Below are 20,135 nucleotides of genomic sequence, written 5' to 3'. Positions count from 1 at the left end.
TCTTCTTCTTCTTCTTCTTCTTCTTCTTCTTCTTCTTCTTCTTCTTCTTCTTCTTCTTCTTCTTTTGTGGGTCATGGGACCCGAACTGGGCCTGGGTGCTGTCCCTCAGCTCTTCAGCTCAAGGCTAGCACTCTACTGCTTGAGCCACAGCGCCACCTCCAGCTTTTTCCGCTTCTGTGGTGCTAAGGAATTGAACCCAGGGCCTCATGCATGCAAGGCAAGCACTCTACCACTGAGCCACCATTTTCCTTCTTATCTTTATTCATTTGCATATGCCTTCCAACTCTTTGTTGCCTGGATTCATTGGATGAACTCTCCAAAAAAAAACCCAAAACATTAGTTATGCCTTCCACATCTTTGTGGAATATAGGCCACATGCTGAGAAAATTCTAGACAAGCTTAAGCTATCAGACTGCTCAGCAGTGAACTCTTTTTTTTTTTTTTTGGTCAGTTGTGGGGCTTGAACTCTGGGCTTGGGCACTATCCCTCAGCTCTTCAGCTCAAGGCGAGCGCTCTACCACTTGAAGCGTAGATGTTTCTGGTAAAGTGAATATTTAGATTTAGACTCTTGTTAGAAATCTTAGAGCTGATATGTCTTTTTCAACTCTTGGTAGAAAAATCCTAGGAAATGTATGAGCTTAAAACTACTTGATGTTGTAACTGGAGCACATGAGACATATTTGAGTTTTGGTCCTCGGGTAAACATCCCTTGATGCTGTGCCACCATATGGACTTTATTCTCTGACACAGTGAAGGAGGCACCCCGTAGCAGAACTGACTCTGAACAGGAAGTGGCTTCGTTGACAATTTGGTCATTATAGCGTAATACTCCTCCTTCTGCTAAACTTGAAAGCAGATTCTCTTTTCAAAGATGGCTACCTACTTGGTAACATAATTCCATGCTACAGTGGGAATCTGTTTTGACCTTATAACCATGGACAATTTCACTCTTGTTTTCTTTGGTTCTGCAAGAGGAAATAAATAATTATTATAGGATTGCGTCTAATGATCTGGGCTCCCTGGCTTTCTTCAGAAGTAGGCACTGGACAATGGGTGTGAACTTCCACTGGGCTGCTATTATAGTAAGTATAGTCAGATAGATTCTTTCTTGAGCTTCCGTTTCAGTTCAGTGTATTGCTTTTCACTCATTTGCTCTGTATTGTCAGAAAAGTAAGATCATACACATGGCTGTAAAAGCAATTCTAGTGCTGAAAGGTGTTAGATTTGTGTAGCTGGCGTTGGAGCTTGAACTTGGGGCCTTACATTCTTGATCACTCAGCTTTCTTCCTTGAGGTCAGTGCTCTACCACTTGAGCCACACCTCTAGCCCTAAAAGTTTCCTTTGGAGAAGAGTTATTTGATGGCTTTTATTTTAAAGAAGAAAATCCTTGTCATCTTGCTGGCGCTATTAATGTATTCATGTAGGAGCTACAGAATACAAATTCCAATTGTCTATTTCCACTCAAATGCATACTTGGAAAAAATGTGTTAATTAGTGGCATTTTGTGGCTATGAGTTAGACTTCTTTCTGTGGTTACAACATTAAAACACCTTGGAGTGGATACTATAGGACTTCAATATCCAGAAGACTGCACTATGGACTTTGTGTTTGCTGTTGGCCCCATTCTTGATCTCATTTATACTCAATTATTCCTTAGAGACCTCACTGCAAATGTGTGCACACGGGGTGTGGGGGGGGTGGGGGGGTTCTGGGAGTCCATTTGAGAATTATGGGGAAAGGACATAAGCATTCTGTCTGTCCCTAGCACAAGATCCACAAAGTGTAGCAGTACTCTGAGTCTCGTCCATTCAGTTCCATCACAACTGGACATCTGCCCTCAGATTCTGTTCCAGATTTGCTTCATGAGATAGGCTTTAGTTTTCCTGAGTACTCCACTAGAAAAGGGAGAAAACAAGGATTTTTTATTTCGTCTCTAGAAAAACTATGTGGCACATAGTAAAACTTATTAAGTAGTCACTGAATGAACAAATGAAGGCATGAATGGATTTTTAAGTTAAGAAAGAAAAGGAAGAGATCCAATTAGAGAGTTTTACTGGTGCTAGACTTTAAACTTGGGGCCTCGTGCTTGCATGGATTACTAGCTTGGCTTTTTCACAGATGGTGTTGTACTATTTAAGCCTTGCTTAGAAGCAAGCACAGCATTTTGGTGGTTATTTTGAGGATAAAGTCTTAAGGACTTTTCTGCCTGGATAGGCTTTGAACCTCAATCCTCCAGATCTCAGCCTGCTGTGTAGCGAGGATTAGAAGTGTGATCAATTACAGCTCAACTACAGGCATTTTTGAAAAGGGGTAAAACTAAATTTTCTGAAGAGTGACAAGTTTGTGGAACGTCCAACAAAGGGCTTGCAGAATAACAAGAAAACGATCAGCCTTCCTAGTCTGTTCATTTTTTTTTTTTTTTGGTCCTGTCGTGGGGCCTGAACTCTGGGCCTGGGCACTATCCCTCAGCTCTTCAGCTCAAGGCTAGTGCTCTACCACTTGAGCCACAGCGCCACTTCCAGCTTCTTTTTTTTTCTGCTATGTGGTGCTGAGGAATCGAACCCAGGGCCTCATGCATGCGAGGCAAGCGCTCTACCACTGAGCCACCTTCTCAGCCCCTAGTCTGTTCAGTTTTGAACTGAGTATCCAGCCAGGCTTAGGTGGAAGAGTCTAAGAAATAGAAAATATGCTTTTATTGTTTTTGAGGTATTAGATGATTTTTTTTGCCATGGAGATATTTGAAACCTATGATACCAGAGACGATTTCTGTACACTTGAAATGGTTAGTCAGTTGCTAAGCTCTTCTTCTTTGGGAATTGTATAACTATGGCTGCCATATTTAATCATTGAATCATTTCCAAAGCCTCTCAAAAGTCTTTTATGAGGGGCTGGGAAGGTGGCTCAGTGGTAGAGCGCTTGCCTTGCATGCATGAGGCCCTGGGATCGATTCCTCAGCACCACATAAGCAAAAAGAAAAAAGCCAGAAGTGGCACTGTGGCTCAAGTGGTAGAGCGCTAGCCTTGAGCTGAAGAGCTGAGGGACAACGCCCAGGCCCAGAGTTCAGGCCCCACGACCAGACCCCCCCCCAAAAAAAGTCTTTTATGAACAACAGTTATGTTGGTTATAATAACTGTGGGAAATAAATGCCTAAAAAAGTAACTGTTAGGGATGACAGTGCCAGTACTGGGAAGAAAGCATGGACGTCTTGCTCTAAATTGCCATCTTCTTTGGTTTATGCAATATCAGAGGTGTGTTTTAATACAGAGAGAATTGAGTGTGATTATGTTTTAGTACTGTGGTTTGAACTTGGGGCCTTGTTCTCGCCAGGCTGATGCTCTACTGCTTCAGCCATATCTCTAGACAAGACTTTATTTCATTTTATTGTAAAGATGCTGTACTGAGGGGTTACAGTTACACGAGTAAGGCAATGCACACATTACTTTTTGATTGTTGTTACCCCTTCCCTTGTTGTTGTCCCTATCCCTTCCCTCCCCCACCTCCTGCATTCCCCCCACCCCTGCTGAAGGTGTAAAGTTTGTTTCCAATATACTGTCCTGTGGGTATCCTTGTTGCAATGGGTCAGCCAGTGTCCTTGTTTCACCGTTTTGTTATTCCCTCCCCAGATTAGACAAATGGATATACAAGTTAGCCAAGACTTCTGCTGGCTATTTTGGAGATGGAATCTAGTGGACTTTTCTTCCTTGGACTGGTCCTGAACTATGATCCTCCTGATCTCAGCCTCTTGAGTAGCTGTGCTTGCAGATATGAGCCACTTAACACCTGGTCAGAGTGACTTTGGAACCAACTTCCCAGTATCTCTTTTTGTTTCTCCAATGGGTAACAAGGTCTATCGGGTGAGTGTTTACAAAACAGAGCTGATTTTCATGAGCAGTACTACAGTGCCCAACCATGCCAGGCATTGTCAGGAATAAAGCACAATCATAAGGCCAAGTCCTGGACACTTTACAGGTCTCTACTCTCCCAAAGGAGACATTACCACCTGTGGAATGCCCAGCAAATGGTAGAGTAGAATGGTAGAGTGAGCATTTGCTATTTATGGAAATGAGTTGCTCAGAGCTTTGCTTGGGGCCATATTTCCTCTTGTCAACTCATTCCCTGGCTGCTTTCCAGAATCTCCATGGCTCTGTGTAAAGTCTGTACACTGTAGACAGTCAGATGTGTCTTTCACCAAATGTCCTCTCATCTGCCTGTTAAATTTGCATATTCAAATCAGCCTCCTCCTTGACCAAAGGCCCAGTATATGCATCCCCATCTCCCTACCCAGCAAGCTGTTCATCCAGAGTGGGAGTATTCTCATTTCTCCCTTTCCCTCACCCCCACATCGAGTGTACCCCAAGAATAAGCTCTGCCTCCTCTATTCCCAAACAGTTCTGTTTTCCACCATCTCTGGTATCCTCACACATGTCTGGTCCTTGTTGTAGCATCACCCTGACTGCTCTTCCCACCAAACCCCTTCTCCTTCCAGCTGTTGGCGTCAAAGCACAAATCAGATCTTACAAGGCACTGCAGTGCTGTACTACAATGTGAATATGGGGGTAAGACTTCAAGAGCTATAGAAATAAAAGAATGTGGGGCTTGGATGTAGCTCAGGAGTAGAGTGCTTGTCTGGTATGTACAAAGCCCTGAGTTCCGTCCCCAGCATTGACAAAAGAAAGAAAAAATAATAAAATGAAAAATGAGTGCATGTGGATACCGCTAAGTTCTGAAGAAAGTCTATGTTCTGGTTAGGAGTGTTGACTCGGTATGTGACCCTTCACGTATACAAGATGGTGTCATTGGGGAAAGCTGGGCGAAGCTTTGACAGAAGTTGGTACTTCAGTGATTTTGTCTAAATTTGTTAAAAATTTAAAAAATTTTCAAAAAACTTGTATAAGTGGAAAGAAACTCTCTCACTGATTTGCCACTGAGACAAATCCAACTGCTTTTCACCGTCTGTAGAAATCATTATTGCCATGACCGTCAGCCTCCTTTCCAACCCCACCCAATGTCTTTCACCTGTCAGTCCCTTTTCAGCTAAACTAGATTCCTGGAAGTTCCTAAAACACACCAAATGTCTTCCTGCCCCAGGACATTTGTGTATGGTATCCCATGGGTCTAGGGCGCCATTTGTATTGCTGTTTCTTCCCATCTTTGCAAGAATTCTTTCCTGAAGCTTAAGGTGAAGTAGTTCTTCACTTGGCTCTCTTCCTTAATGGAACTCTTGTCATCCGTACTAATGGTTTGCTTTATTTTGGCACATAGATTGTAGTGTAAATGCAAAAAGTGGCAAGAGACACCTGTTTTATTTACTTGTATCTCTTTAGACATTGGTAGAGTGCTTAGGTTTTAACCAGTGTTCAATAAAATGTGTAGTTAAACTGGGTGCTGTTAACTCACACCAGTAATCCTAGCTACTAGGGAGGCTGATTTTTCGAGGCTTATGATTCTAATCCAACCAGGTCAGAAAAGTTCAGGAGGTGCCATTTCTAATTAACTAGTAAAATGCCAGGAAGGAGATATGGTTCAAGTGATAGAACACAAGTTTTAAATAAGACAGCCAAGCAAGTACAAGATACTGAGGTCAAGCCCCAGTACAGTGTGTATATGTGAATACACATGCATATATATATACACACACATATATACACATATACATACATGTACATATATCAGGGATATCAGGAGATGAGGGCATCAGCTTAACAAAATTGCATTTGAGAACTTAATTTCAATCAATACTGTGTAGCAAGCCTAAAATCATGAGTTCATACCCTCCTACTATTTTTTTTATTAGAAAATGGTATTTGGTATGGCAAAATACTGGGACATGTGTGCACAATTATGCTGGGCATGGTGGCTCATGCCTGTAAGCCAATGCTCAGGAGAAAGAGACAGGAGACTCATGAGTTCAAGATCAGCCTGGGCTATACAGTAAGATCTTGTTACTCATTCACTCACTTTCCCTCCTCAACAAAGATTCTGTCTCATAAATAAATATACAAGCATATCATCAATATACATGGGCATATTGTATGCAGTATCTGCATGAACTACATTTTATCTGCTTTGAACTCTATTGTATATTTTATCTATACTGAACTAAAATCTGTTGTAAAGCCAATTGCAAAAACTACTCCAAGGTCTAAGTATTTGATGTCTCAACTACTAAACTTATTTGAACTCTTTATGATATCTTTATGCAGGATATAAAGGAGGAGGGTAGGTTACTACATTTCATTTAAGGTTAATTCATTTAAGAAATGCATTGGTTTATCCTCCTTAATTTGTGTGTGTGTGTGTGTGTTTGTGTTTGTGTATGTCTGTGCGTGGGGGGGTGATTGGAACTTGAACTCAGGGGCTTCAGCTCTCCCTTGGATTTTTCTACTCAAGGCTGGCACTGGACCACTTGAGCTGCACCCCTACTTCTGGCTTTTTGCTGGTTAATCAGAGATAAGAGTTTCTCAGATGTTCCTGCCTGGGTTGGTTTTGAGCTGCAATTCTCAAATCTCAGCCTCCTGAGTAGCTAGGATAACAGGTGTGAGCCACCATCACCTGGCTTCTTAAATTTCTAAATGCACCTTTTAGAGAATTCAGAAATGTGGAAAGATAAAAATGAAAAGAAATTACCCAATCATTCACATTTGTATTGTCACACTTTTCTTTCTTGGAATATTACATAGATAATATGGTTTCTTCTTAAAAAGTTAATGTTAACGCCAGTGATTTTTCATCAGTTGGTATGATTTGCAGGCTATCATTCTTTACTATTTTCCTATGGTGTAGATGCATTATTCTTTATCACAGTATTTGAAACTTAATCTATGTGTTTTGATTTTATACAAACATTTAGTATGACAAATGTCTCCAGGCACAATTATTTCTCAACATTTCTAGCATTTGTTTAAAATAGATTTCTAGAAGGGCTTGGGGGATAGTAGCTCAGTGGTAGAGCACTTGCCTGACATATATGAGGACTCTAGGTTTATGGTCTCAGCCCTACTAAGACAAACAAATGAACAAATGAACATCCACAAAACCAGAGCCAAATAGATAAAAAGGATGGCTGCCAGTTGCTGGTGGCTCACACCTGTCATCATAGTTACTCAGGAAGTTGAAGCCTGAGGATGGAGGTTTGAATCCATCCTGGGCAGGAAATTTCATGAGCCTCTTACTCCAACAAACCACCAAAAAGCTGAAAGTAGAGAGGTGGCTAAAGTGGTATAGCCTCTGTCTTGAGACAATAAAACAAAACAACTCCTCCAAAAAAAAACCACAAAAAACCCCACGGGAGAGCTCAAGTCCATGAGTTCAAGTCCCAGTACTAGCACAACAAAAGAAAACAAGGAAAGAATAGCTTCCAAGAAAGAGATTAGAGTCAAAGAGTATGAACATTTATCAAGAGGTAGTTTTCCAGGAAAATTACATGTCCATTTCTGCTACTTTAACATTCTTCTTTAGGCTGAAATCTGAGCAAATTAGACTCATCTTGGATTCCTGCTAGAAGTGTGTTGCTAAGATATAAGCATGCCTCCATTCTGGAGAGGTCTTCATCCAGAATGATCTGGAAGCTTGGATACACAATGGCAGTATTCTCCCATCTCCTACATACTTATTTTCTTTATTATTTGAGAAAGAAGGATGAGCCTTCAAGTCTGGTTGTCTGAGCTTTATGTTGGAGGAAAAGACCTGGGAGGCAGGTTGATTTAAATTCTGAGAGCATTCCATCATATCATGAAAAGCTATACTTTTTAAATAGATGCCTGTATTTTAGCCAGTCTTCCCAGGGCCTGAAGAATTTAGGGCATGATTAAAAGAGATGAGAGGAAACCCGCCAAAAGTCCTAGGGAATCTAGTGTGTGGGTTAGAAAATCAGATCTCCACATCCACAGCTGGGCATCTTGTCACACGTAGGTCAAGGGGTAAATATTGTTGGAAGCCGATGTCCAACTTGACATTTAAGAAAAAAAAAGCTAAATAAAATAAAAAATAAAAATTAAAAAAAAAAAGCCGGGCACTGGAGGCTCACACCCATAATCCTAGCTACTCAGGAGGCTGAGATCAGAGGATCACAGTTCAAAACCAGCCTGGGCAGCAAAGTCCCTAAGACTCTTATCTCCAATAAACCACCAGAAAACTGGAAGTGGTGCTGTGGCTCAAATGGTAGAGTGATAGCCTTGAGCTGAAGTGCTGAGGGACAGCACCCAGGCCCAGAATTCAAGCCCCATGACTGACCAAAAGAAATAAAGAAGGAAAGAAAGAAAGCAAGCAAGCAAGAAAAAAAACAAACAAGAACACAATGATTCCAAGGGGCTGAGAAGTTTTCCAGGAAGTAGCCATTTTATTCTTCATGGGATGGGCTATGACCCTAGAGTCTAGTGCATATTTTTGGCTCTTCTGTGGCTTACATATTTAATTTCAACCTCTTATTGACTGAGCACAATGAGAAACTGCTCAGAGCTTTGATGTAGTGAAAGACAGAGAATTAGCAACAAGTCAGTCAGGTCTTTGTGTTATATACGTGTCTGTGTGTGTCTTTGTACATACTGTATGTGCCTGTAGGTCTGTGTGTGTTGTATCTGTATAGTGAATGTGTATCTGTGTGTGTCTCTCTCTGTGTCTGTGTGTCATGTATGTATTATATTTGTGTATGTCTGTGTGTGGGTCAGTGTGACCGTGTCTTTGTGTCTGTGTATATCTTTGGGTGTGCTTTGTGACGCATCTGTGCTTGTGTTCTTTGCATGTATGTATATGTCTGTGTTTGTCTAGGTCCTGTGTCTCTATGTATAACAGTGGGTATGTCTGTGTCATGGTCTGTGTTTGTGACTGTATCTTGTCTCTGTGTGTTTCTCTATGTGTCTGTGTATATCTCTGTGTATGTGTCTGCATGTTGTGTGTGCATTATATATGTCTGTGTGCCTGTTTCTGTATGAGTGTGCCTGTCCCCGTCTGTGTGTTGTGTTACGTGTGTGTATGCACAGACACACTGTGCATTCTGTAGAGCAGGCGGTACAGGGCAAGCTGGCAGGTTGGCAGCTTCCTCTTGGGCATCTTGCCAGTCTGAGTGGTGATGGAAGGACTGGAGGACCTCCACAACACGGACTTGGCCCAGTCCCTTGGGGACAGAGCAGCGACTGCAGTGGGCGGGGTCAAATGCACAGCATTGTGTTCCTGCTGCTCTAGTCCTAGCTGGGCCCGGAGACCCCCGTCACTGGGCTCACGTCACGCTGGCTTTGGAAGGCAGGCGTGGCTGTTCCTACTATAAAGGGACTATTCTTTCTCAGAGTTTATTAAAAAGCATGTTTGTTGATACTGTGGTGATGTTATTTTTAGGAATCTTTTCAAGCAGTTTTCTGCTTCTGAGCAGAAATGAAATGGCTGAGGGTGGCCGGGGGAAGCAGGGTCAGCTCTGTCCATGGCACTGTGGTGCTACTGAGGCAGCACTCCGAGGACCAGAGAAACAAGGACATTGATGCCCTGCAGACAGTTCTCCTCAGCCGGCCATCTACAACAGCTATTTGTCATGAGAGTAGCCTTATTAAGAGGAAACCGTGCCCCTCCTGGTGATGTTACCTTCATCACCATCCTGCTATCCAAGGAATTGTTTAACTTTTGGGCTTGATCTCAGAGCCTAAGTGCTGTTGCTTAGTACTTTTACTTGAGACTGGTGCTCTACCACTTGTGCTACATCTCCACTTCTGGCTTTTTGATGGTTAATTGCAGGAACGTGTCTCATGGACTTTCATACCGGGGTTGGCTTCAAACCTCAATCCTCAGATCTCAGCCTCATGAGTAGCTAGGATTACAGATATGGCCACTGGTACCCAGCCAGGACTTTAGTTTTCATTAGCAGAACTGAAAAGGGGCCTCAGGAATTAGCCCTGGCTTTATCTTGCAAATGTTAGCCATCAGCTGTCAAAGCTCCTACTTCAGGTGGGCACAAAGGCCGTGTCAAAGCTGGCAGGAGAAAGGAGGCTGAGGCGGTCTGAGTGTCCATAGGTCAGGTGCAGTAGGCAGCGGCTTTCTCCATGCAAGACCTAGCCATCACTGTGTCATACAGCCGATAGTCTTGGATGAGATCTGAGATTGAGCACATATGCCTGCCTTTCCAAACCCCATGTGACTGGATCCATCTTCCAGCCTCCCCAGGGTAGAACACATGGCTGGTCTCATCCATGGTGGAGGAAGGGAGCTAATGACACTAATGAGGGAATTCTGATTATGTCACTTTGATAGATGTATTTCCTAATTCATTGGAAGAGCTTTCCCGCAGCATTCCCTGCCCATCCTGGTTATTACTGCTTAGAACTAAATCTGAAGCCACCACACAGCCTAGACCCAGTGCTGTTGGAGACACTTCATAAAAACTACAAGTAAGTTGATTGCAAGTGGCTCACACCTGTAGTTCTAGCCACTCAGGAGGCTAAGACATGAGGATTGCAGTTCCAAACTAGCCCAGGCAGAAAAGTCTGTAGAACTCTTATCTCCAACTAACCACCAAAAAGCCAGAAGTGATGCTGGGGCTCAAGTGGTAGAGAACTAGCCTTGAGTAAAAAAAAAAAAAAAAACTCAGGGAGAGTGGCCAGGCCCTGAGTTCAAGCTCCAGGTCTGGCATAAGAAAAAGGAAAAACCCTAACAATAATACCATCACATGATAGTAATCATTACTTTCTAAGAGTCCTATAATATAAAGTCTCCTATTTCTTTTTAGAAATCTGTCTTCCATGATACAGTATGATGGAACAAATGGACGTGTTCAACCGATTCAAAGAATATCACACAATAGCTTCTTTCTCCCAATGAAATCTTAAGGACTGTTTTCTTGGGATCCCAATTGGGCTTAGCAGAAAGAATGCTTTTTTAGTAGCTAATCCATTTCATCTGTGTCTCAGAGACATTTCTCCCTTAAGTACCAACTGGACATCCCTAAAATGAAAGGCCATATCAAGGCATGCAAGGTTGTATTAAGTGGCTCTGTGTCAAGTCTATTTCAATCCACAACAGTCTACTGCCCCTGCCTCAGTGACCTGATGAAGAACTCTAGATGGTTGTTCTCTAACAATTAGACTTTTTTTTTTTAATAAAAAGGCAGAAACAATGGCAGTGAAGGTTTTGCGATTGTAATGACATGGGCTATTTTTATTCTGTGAGTGGCAGTTTTGATCTAAGGGTTTCCTAAAACTCAACTTCAAGAGGGAAAAGAGAAAGCAAAAGGAGTAACAACAACAAACATACATGACTTGGACTTGAATCTGACAGGACGTGTGTCGGGTGTGTAGCGGAATCCCATGGTTCAAATCTGCCGATGTTTGAGTGAGTGGTTACCCTTCACTGCCAGGTTCTCAGTTCTGTTCAGCCAGCTAGTGATCTCTATATGTGGGCTGATTTGGGGAATGTACATCATTTTTATAACAACAATTTTAAAATTTGCAAAAAAAAGTAGATTGCTTAAAACTACTTGGGATCAAAGAATAAAAGAAGGAAGTGTGGTGATGCTGAATTCAGTAGTTGGAATTCAGCCCATGTACTGTCTATACTACATAGACAAGTGTGTTGTGGGGTTTAAACCTGGGGCCAGGCACTTGCCAGCCTATTACCTAACTAAGAGCACAGTGACCAAGGGGAAAGCTGCCCTGTCCATTCTGGAGTAAGCAAAGCACCATGACCTTGTATGCAATGTGATAAGGATTTAACTCAGGTCTTGCTTTCTCATAGACCAATTCTCTTCCCCGTGTACACTTTTGAGCAATATTATTGTTTATGTTTACATTGAATTTAACCGAGAGCTGCCCCATTTTTTTTCTCCCGTGACATGCTAAAGAACGGACAGCTCCAGCAAATTTAGAAAGTGTGTTGGAAAGATTTGTATTTGGAGAAAGATTCAACCACAAGATATGTGTACAAGCCCGTTGTAAAAACCGCAAGCTCAATTTGTGTCTTATAAAAGTTCCTTTATGAAGCTGAATGAACCAAAATTCCTGCTTTGTGTTTTAACAGTGGAGCGCTTATACATGTGTATAGTTATTTCCTTCTCTCTCCTTCTCTATTTTTTGCTGTCTGTCTGGTTGGCACAGTCATGGTCTTTGAAGCAGCTGGAGTATAAATATAAAATGGGAATTGAGGCCCATTAAGTTCAAAAAAACAGCTGAATAAGCATAGCAAAGCCTCAGGCTCTGCAGGGCTGACTGACCAGCCCAGGCATGCTGGTTTCGGTCTGATTGACTTGTTGGCTTTATGCTGAGCTGGCTTTAATGACTTAAAGGTTGGCATAAAAAGCTGGGTTTCTTGCCACAAGTCTTTCCAAGTCTATTTGTAACCTACATTGTAATTAAAGCCAGACTTTTGGTTGGAGAGTCATCTTTAGTAATTTCTATCTTATTTTGAAAGGGACACATTATAGGTAAAATGTTTAAAAATTGTCTGTGCTTCAAAGTCAATAGGCATTGTCCTGACCAATTTACGTGGGATTGAGTTGCGAATGCAAACCCTCAGGTGAGCCAGCTGCTGGTGGCTCAGGGTTCAAAGCCAGCCTGGGCAGGGAAGTCTATGAGACTCATCCTCCAATTTACCATCCAAAAGCCAGAAGTAGAACTGTGACTCCACTGGTAGAGCACTAGCCTTGAGCAAAAGAAGCTCGGGAACAACATCCTGGTCCTGAATTCAAGCCCTAGGATTGGGACACACACAAAAGAAAAAGCCAGGCGGGTCTTTCTAATATTATGATTCATTTTGCATATGTATAAATATAATACTATACTATAATGCTATCTATGTATGTATACATAGCCTATGAAATACTGGGTCTCTTGGCACAGTGTGCAGCTATGTATGTATACATAGCCTATGAAATACGGGGTCTATTGGCACAGTGTGTGGCACCTAGGGAGTAGTTCATAAGTGTTTGCTACAGTCAGCTATTTGCTGAATGTCTCTCTGGAGTTTGAATTCCAATGCTGTGTGCCTTGCTTGTTTGGATGGTACTCAACTACTTGAGCCCTCCTCCAGCTTGACTTTTTGTTAGATTGGAGAGCGTGTCTCTCAGACCATTTTACAGGGATTGGGTTCCAAATGCCATCTTCTAGATCTCAGCCTCTTGAGGAGGTAGGATTACAGCCAGAGCCACTGGCACCTGGCTGGCTAGCTGAATTTATATGCAAATTTTTCTACTTGATTCTTGTCTTCTGGGGGTGGGGCTGGGGAGGGCAAGTTAGCTGTTTGTCACCAACTTGAGTTGTAAGACAACTATCATCATTACGCAATAACAGTCATCCCCCAGGAGAAATTTAGAAAACGACTCTTCTGAAACTAAAAATCAAACCAAATAATAAAACCAAAACTCTTGCCAGGGTTTGCAAAAGGAATCACAATGTTTGAGACACTCACCTGGCAAGTGGTGCATAGGACTTGACCTGCTCAGAGAGGTCAGACAAGCCATGTCAGCTGGAGGGAGCTCAAGCCATGGTCATTGAAGAGGAGTCCAAGGGGTAGGGGCAAAGGTCACTCTTGCATGAAGAACAGTATTGCAAAGGCTGTGTGGCAGGTGGGACTATAACTGAGCAAAGAACTGACTCATTACCAGGTGGTAAAACTGGAAATGTTATAAGAAGAGCGAGTTTAGCTGGAGTGTGACAGGAAGGTCTTTAGTGAGTGGAAATGTCATATGATTAGAATGCTAGACAATTACTAGGCAGATGATAAGAACATCTAAATCTTCATTCTTATTGAGCACTTAATTTATGCCAGATGCTGTTTTAAACACACATATTAACTAATTGAATCCTAACAACCATCCTGAAGTCAGTACTTTCATTATTCTGATTTTACAGATGAGAAATGGGGCCATAGAAATGTTAGCCATATGATACCTAGGATATTTAAAGCCAAAATAGGGTTGGGCACATAGCTCAACTAGTAGAGCCCCCATTTAGCAAGCACAAAGCCCTGGTGGGTGGTGTCCTGAACTTCTTTGCTTACGAACAGCACAGCACTCTACTACTTGAGCTGCAGCTCCACTTCCAGCTTTTTGGTGGTTAACAGATATAAAAATCTCAGGGACTCTCCTATCTGAACTGACTGAACCATGATCCTCACAGCTCAGCCTCCTGAGTTGCTAGGATTACAGGCAAGAGCCACCAGCACTCAGCTCCCAATATATTTTAAATTGTGATTATTTGACTGATATTTATGTCTCCTACCACAATATAAGTTCCTGTAGACCAGAGCAGTGTCTTTCTTTTCTTTTTTTCTTCTTTATCATAGTATCCCCATCTATTCCTATCCCTAAATTACGAGGTAGACATTTGTTGAAAAATGAACTTGAAAGTCATCATGCATTGGTTAAATTTAGTCTATGTATTATTCATTATTTAATTACAAGAGTGATATACAGTATTTGCAATAAATACTAATTATGCAGAGATAACTTGAACTAAGAAATGTTCCTATCCCCACCCAATCTCATATTCCTGAGATATACACTATTAATCCACTAGTAACACCAGCTTAGCATACATATTTTAAGACATTTCCATCCAGTCATACAGGGGGTCATCAGCTGTATGGTCTTTGTTTTATTCAACACTATACTTATATATAATTAACACTAGAGACGTTTATTTCTAGGTTTGCCGATAATAGATTTCACTTATTAAAGCAATTACGAAATATGTAGGATAGGTCTAAGAGATAATAAAATGAACACTCTCAAATATTCTATCTAGGTTAGTGAAGCTTTTCAATACACATTCCTCCTATACCTGAGCCCCGCCATCTTGAATTTGGTGTTTCTCATTCTCCTGTTAGATCCATTCCTACGGTCATATCCCTAACCCTCTTTATTCTTCCATTACTCAGTTTTTTTCTCTATAACCATTGGAGAGTCTTTGCATATTTCCAAATTTTATATCAACAGTAGAATGTGGTATGCATTTTCTTTCTTCATCTTGACATTGTCATTCAAAATTGTGTTCGGGAGATTCATGCAAAAATGAAGTGAGTAGCTCAAATTCATCCACTCTCCTCCACACAGACTAAACTTCACTGCAAACAGGCTATAATTCTCTACTGGCCCCCTTTAGTGACTAATTCAGTTTACAAGTTATCTTGCTGTAAGACTAAGGATAGTCCTGCTCTATGATGATGGACGATTTCTCCAGATATTTTCCTTGGAGGCAACTGTTTTAGGACAGGAGAGGCTCATCCTCACCCTTCTTCTTCTTCCAAGTTGTTTGGTTGATTTTTTTACCTCTGTCTAACATCCTATGGAAAATAATGTATGCTAACATATTCCACAGCATCCCATGAGAACTAGGTAGGTGAACTTGCCTTTCCCCCACAGCATGTACTAGATTTTATTTTGGGATTAAAACAATAGAAAATGTAGTCTTTCATGTGGAGATACTTGAATGCATGAGAACCTCCCTGGGAGTGAGGTTAATTATTATCATTGCTATTGTTGTTGCTTTTTTTCAATGGATGAGGAAACCAAACTGGAGGGATTAGGAACACAGGCAGGTGGAGGGTCGCAGGCCTGTGGCTCACAGCTTGTTCTTCCATAGCTGAATCCTAACTGGCCCAGGCCCCGGAAGTGATGATACTTGTAAGTCAGCGGCAGACTACAACAAAGAGCCAGGAGGAACCCTTCTGGTTTGTTTGCACCTGTGAAAACCCCGGTATCAGCTCACACTGCCCCTGGGCTCCATTGCTCCATTGTCCGGGAAAAGGGGAAACAGATGGCAGTTTAATCGGAACCTGATAGCATTGTTTGTGGTTGAGCAGGAGGTTTCTGGGGAACTGGGAGACAGAGCTTTGGGAGGTGTTTATTGCTGCTACTTCCTCCCTCCCCACCTCCCTTACTGAGTGCCACAGCGCTCCATTGTGCTTGCTGCTGATCCTCCCAGAACTCCCCTGAGAAACCAGGAGCTGTGGCCCCAGGGCTTTTGGGGTGTGTGTGTGTGTGTGTGTGTGTGTGTGTGTGTGTGTGTGTGTGTGTGTGTGTGTGTGTGTGTGTGTCTGACTGTTGTTTATATGGGTATTGGGGAAAGGCTGGGGTAGGGAAATGGCTAGGACCAGGACAGCATGTTGATAATAATGCTTAGAACATTCAGCATGGACATTGTTATGCCTTTGGGAATAACCACACTCCTTCCTTGCTTGAACTTCCTTTTTCCTTTTGGCGTTTCATGACCTTCCATGTCTTATCTGAGTAGCCACCCCCTTGGGTGTGGTGGGGATGTGTGATTTAGACCCCAGAAACTCCACACTCTGCCAGCCTTCCTAGGATTCTCTTTGAGCTGCCTGAGTCCTTTGCCCACACCTGACAGGGCATTTTGTACCCACCGGGTGGGTCCCAGGCTACTGGCTGCTATCCCCAGTTGAAGTGATATTTATGAGACTCCTTTCCTTACGGCTCCGTGTTCCACAATGCCTCGCACCTGGACAGCAAAAGGGAGAATCAGACAAAGAATCTGAGTTAAGAACAAGCGTTAAACAGAGGTTTGCACGATTCTGGGCTCTGCTAGGAGTAGGGGTGGGGGAGGGAAAGGAGAAGCTGCTTCCTTTGGGTTTTCCTGATTGAGAAGGTCGAAGAATGAGCCACCAATGTTGTCCTGAAAAGCCAAAGGTTGATGTCTATCCAGCTAAAGCCATGTCCTCCAATCCTTGTAACCTGGAACACCAACAGGGGCCAGGATGACATGCCCCTCCACTCCTCTTCCAACAGTGCAACTTAAATGCTGCTTATCCTGACACTGAGTATTCCCAGGACCCCTCCCGCTGCTGCCCTGCGTCCATCATGGGTCCTCTTCCTGGGGACTCCATCCATCCCCAGAGTCATGCAAAGACCACTTGTTCTACAGCACACACCCTCTGGTCAGCTGCCTGCTCATTACCTCCACCCTGGCATTGGACAGGTGTCTGCTCAACCCAACCACACTCATCCTCACTCCTGGTGGCCTTCTTCTGCGCTATTTCTTACCTGGAGTCTGGCAGCTTTACCTAGACACACAGTAACTCAACTTCTGGGAGGTTTTTCTGGTCTGGCTACTGTGGCTATTTGCCCACATCCTACCAGCTCTCCAGCTGCCTTTTGGCTTTGCATATGCCACTCTGATTCATGGTTTCCTCAAACCATTGCTTCCTGTTTCAAGCTAACTCTCACATGAGAACAAAGCCCAGACAATTCCTGCAGGGACAAGAGGCCCTTCCTGACCAAGCCCTGGGCTGCCTTCCAGCTTCTCACCCAGCTTCTCACCAGTTTGAGCTGTCTGTAGTTTCTCCTAACAGCTCTCTCCCGCTCCAGGTCCAAGCTAGTCTCCTTGCTTGATCTGCTTGGTCCCAGGGCTTGAGTAGCATCTCTCCATCAGGCCTCCCATGGCTCTGACTTAGCAGCTCCTCCTCTTAGAGGGGTCCATGTCACTCTGCAGAGCCTGGACCACGCCATAAATGACACTATTTCACTCCCTTCTTCGTGGTAGGACCTGTGGCTTCTGCCTCTGGCACCGTGCCAGGTTCTTAAGACATAGGATAAGCATCCCTTAAAGTTAAAGGGAGAAAGGAAACTTCTCAGTCTTCTTGAGAACTATGATGGGAAAGTCTTTTACAGTTGTTACTATTAAGGAGTAGTACAAAGGGGCTGCAGTTCCATAAGTCAGGTAACGAGTACAATGCTTCTTGGACAATGTTATGCTTTCTTTCCCTTTCTTCCATTTCCACCCTCCCGTCCTTGCTTATAAATTGCTTAGTTCACTTTTTGACATAAGAATATATTGAATATTATGATTGCATTTGTTCACCCTTCTTCCCTCTATTCCTGCACTCCTGTTTTGCCCCTCATAAAAGGACAAAAAAAAAAGGACAACAAAAATGAACAATTACACCACCACCAAGAACTACATTTCCATTTCCTGGAATTTGTTTATAGGAAGTGCTTTGGAAGTCCATAGGAGTTACACATCTGAGCTGTGCCCTTAAGTGTATCCTCTGTTGGTCTGTTTATTTGTGTGTGGATGCATAGAGCCCTGAATAAATGGTCATGTCCAGTTAAATTTTAGATCTAGCTTCTGTATATGGGAGAAAACATGAGCTGTTTGTCTCTCTGAGCTAAGCTTACTTCACTTAACATGATTTGTTCTAGGTTCATCCATTTCCTTGCAAATGACATGATCCTATTTTTTTGAATGGATGAGTAAAGTCCCACTTTGTTTTCCACATATCCCAGTGTGCCTGTGGGATGCATAGAAGGACCAGGTCTCTGTGGACTGCCTTGTCTTCCACAGGTGCTCCCAGGGCCAGATTTCTTAGAATTCCTTGGCCTGCCTGTCACCAGTCAACTCTGCTTTTCTCTGAGGAGTAGAGCATCTGGCTGCTGTCCATGCACTGGTGACCAACAAGAACCGGGGCATCTGTGCCAAGTTTGGGGTGAAGAAGGTGGAGAGCCAAGTGTTGACTGCCTGAGGTACTGGAAGTCAGAGTGGATGGTGACCCACAGTGTTTGTCTGGCTCTTTCAAGGAACTTGGGGCAGCAAATGTAGTTCATTATGGAGCACAGCTGAGAAGCCATCATCTGTAAGGGGTGGAAGGGGTTGACTGAGTACAGTCAGCAACAGCCAGTGCCAGTGTTTTGTGCTGTTTCCGAGAACAGAACTGCAAAGACAGACAGGCAAAGGGATGATGGTCCCCTAACTCCACTTTCTTGGCAATTTGGCTATCAGTGGGTTAAAACAGTCTTTGATCCTGACAGAAATGAGGAGAATGTGCGTTTTCTCCACTTGGATGCAAGATGGAACCATACCACCAAGAAGCCAAACCATTTCCTAGGAAGAGGACAAGCACTTGCCTTGTACGTGATGTCGTGTGTGAATGTTTTTCTTGGGGTTTAAACTTCTTTGCTCCTCTAGTTGTCAGAACTATTTCTGCTATTTCCAGAATTTCCAAACCCTGGTTTTGTCTGAAGTGACTCACTGGAGTCAGCTCTCTGAGTGGTTTACACTGAGGAGAAGACACGATTGCCAGCATGTGACAGGGATTAAGGTGGTTTTTATTTTTTTCCTGCTGAAATTCCTTAAAAAACTCCATCATGATTTTTTGAAAGATAGAGCAAAAGGAATTAACCATTGAATCGTGCATGGCAATTAAAAAGCAATTCATCTGTTATAACCATATATTTACGTATTTTGTTCAGTGGAGAAAGTATAGGGATTGTGAAACTCAGAGGATTAGAATTGGTGGTAGATGTAGAAAGTAAACCTTGACTAGAATTGATTCCTTGGATTATGATCGTTTTTTAACTTCAAATTTTGTTAATTTAAGATTCCTACTTTTATCTACTTATATAAAATTAGAGTAAGTTATAGTTTGCATCCCCAAAGTGGTTTTTAATTTACAAAATTAACTCATACACAAAAAATGTGATCTGCTTGAGCATTAATAAATTGCATCAATTCTAAGGAGAATTACATTTAGGATAATATGGGTGACTGCCCACAGAATTTTCTAAGTGCAGCTGTCAGAATAGCAAATAATTCTGCAAATAATTGCTGGCCCTGGGCTCTGTCCCTCAGCCTCTCTGTGTTCTAAGCTAGCTAGTGTTCTACCACTTGAGCCACAGAGCCACTTCTGGCTTTTTCTGAGTGGTTCATTGGAGGTAAGAGTCTCACAGACTTTCTTGCCCAAGCTGGCTTTGAACCGTGATCCTCAGATCTCAACCTCCTGAGTAGCTAGGATTACAGGCATGAGCCACAGGAGCCTGGCTTGGAATTGCTAGTTAGAACACACTGAAGGATTGGGTTCAAGCTTGGCAACCAACCACTTATTGAAGTTTATTCAGTTTAACATTCGACAGTGCATAGTGACTAGCAAAGGTGAAGCAAAAGCAACTAGATGTTGCTCTGTCATTCTTTTCTTACCCTCCAGAAACCTAAGTTGGGACTTCCTTGCTCAGAGGGGCAGTACAGCATAAGAGTCCCTCAGGCTCTGGGTTCAAATACTCCTTTAGCTTCTTTTACTGTGAGATCTTGGGACTTAACTTCTCTACATCCTAATTCCCTTATCAATAACCTCTTCATAGGTTTGTTGGATGATTATGTCCATTTGTGTAAGTGTTTTAGGATCATGTGGTAGATTCTCAGGAGGTATGAATA

The sequence above is a fragment of the Dipodomys ordii genome, unplaced genomic scaffold, assembly GCF_000151885.1.
Source record: "Dipodomys ordii isolate 6190 unplaced genomic scaffold, Dord_2.0 Scaffold1, whole genome shotgun sequence".
Taxonomy (NCBI): domain Eukaryota; kingdom Metazoa; phylum Chordata; class Mammalia; order Rodentia; family Heteromyidae; genus Dipodomys; species Dipodomys ordii.
Note: the sequence above shows the minus strand (reverse complement) of the source record.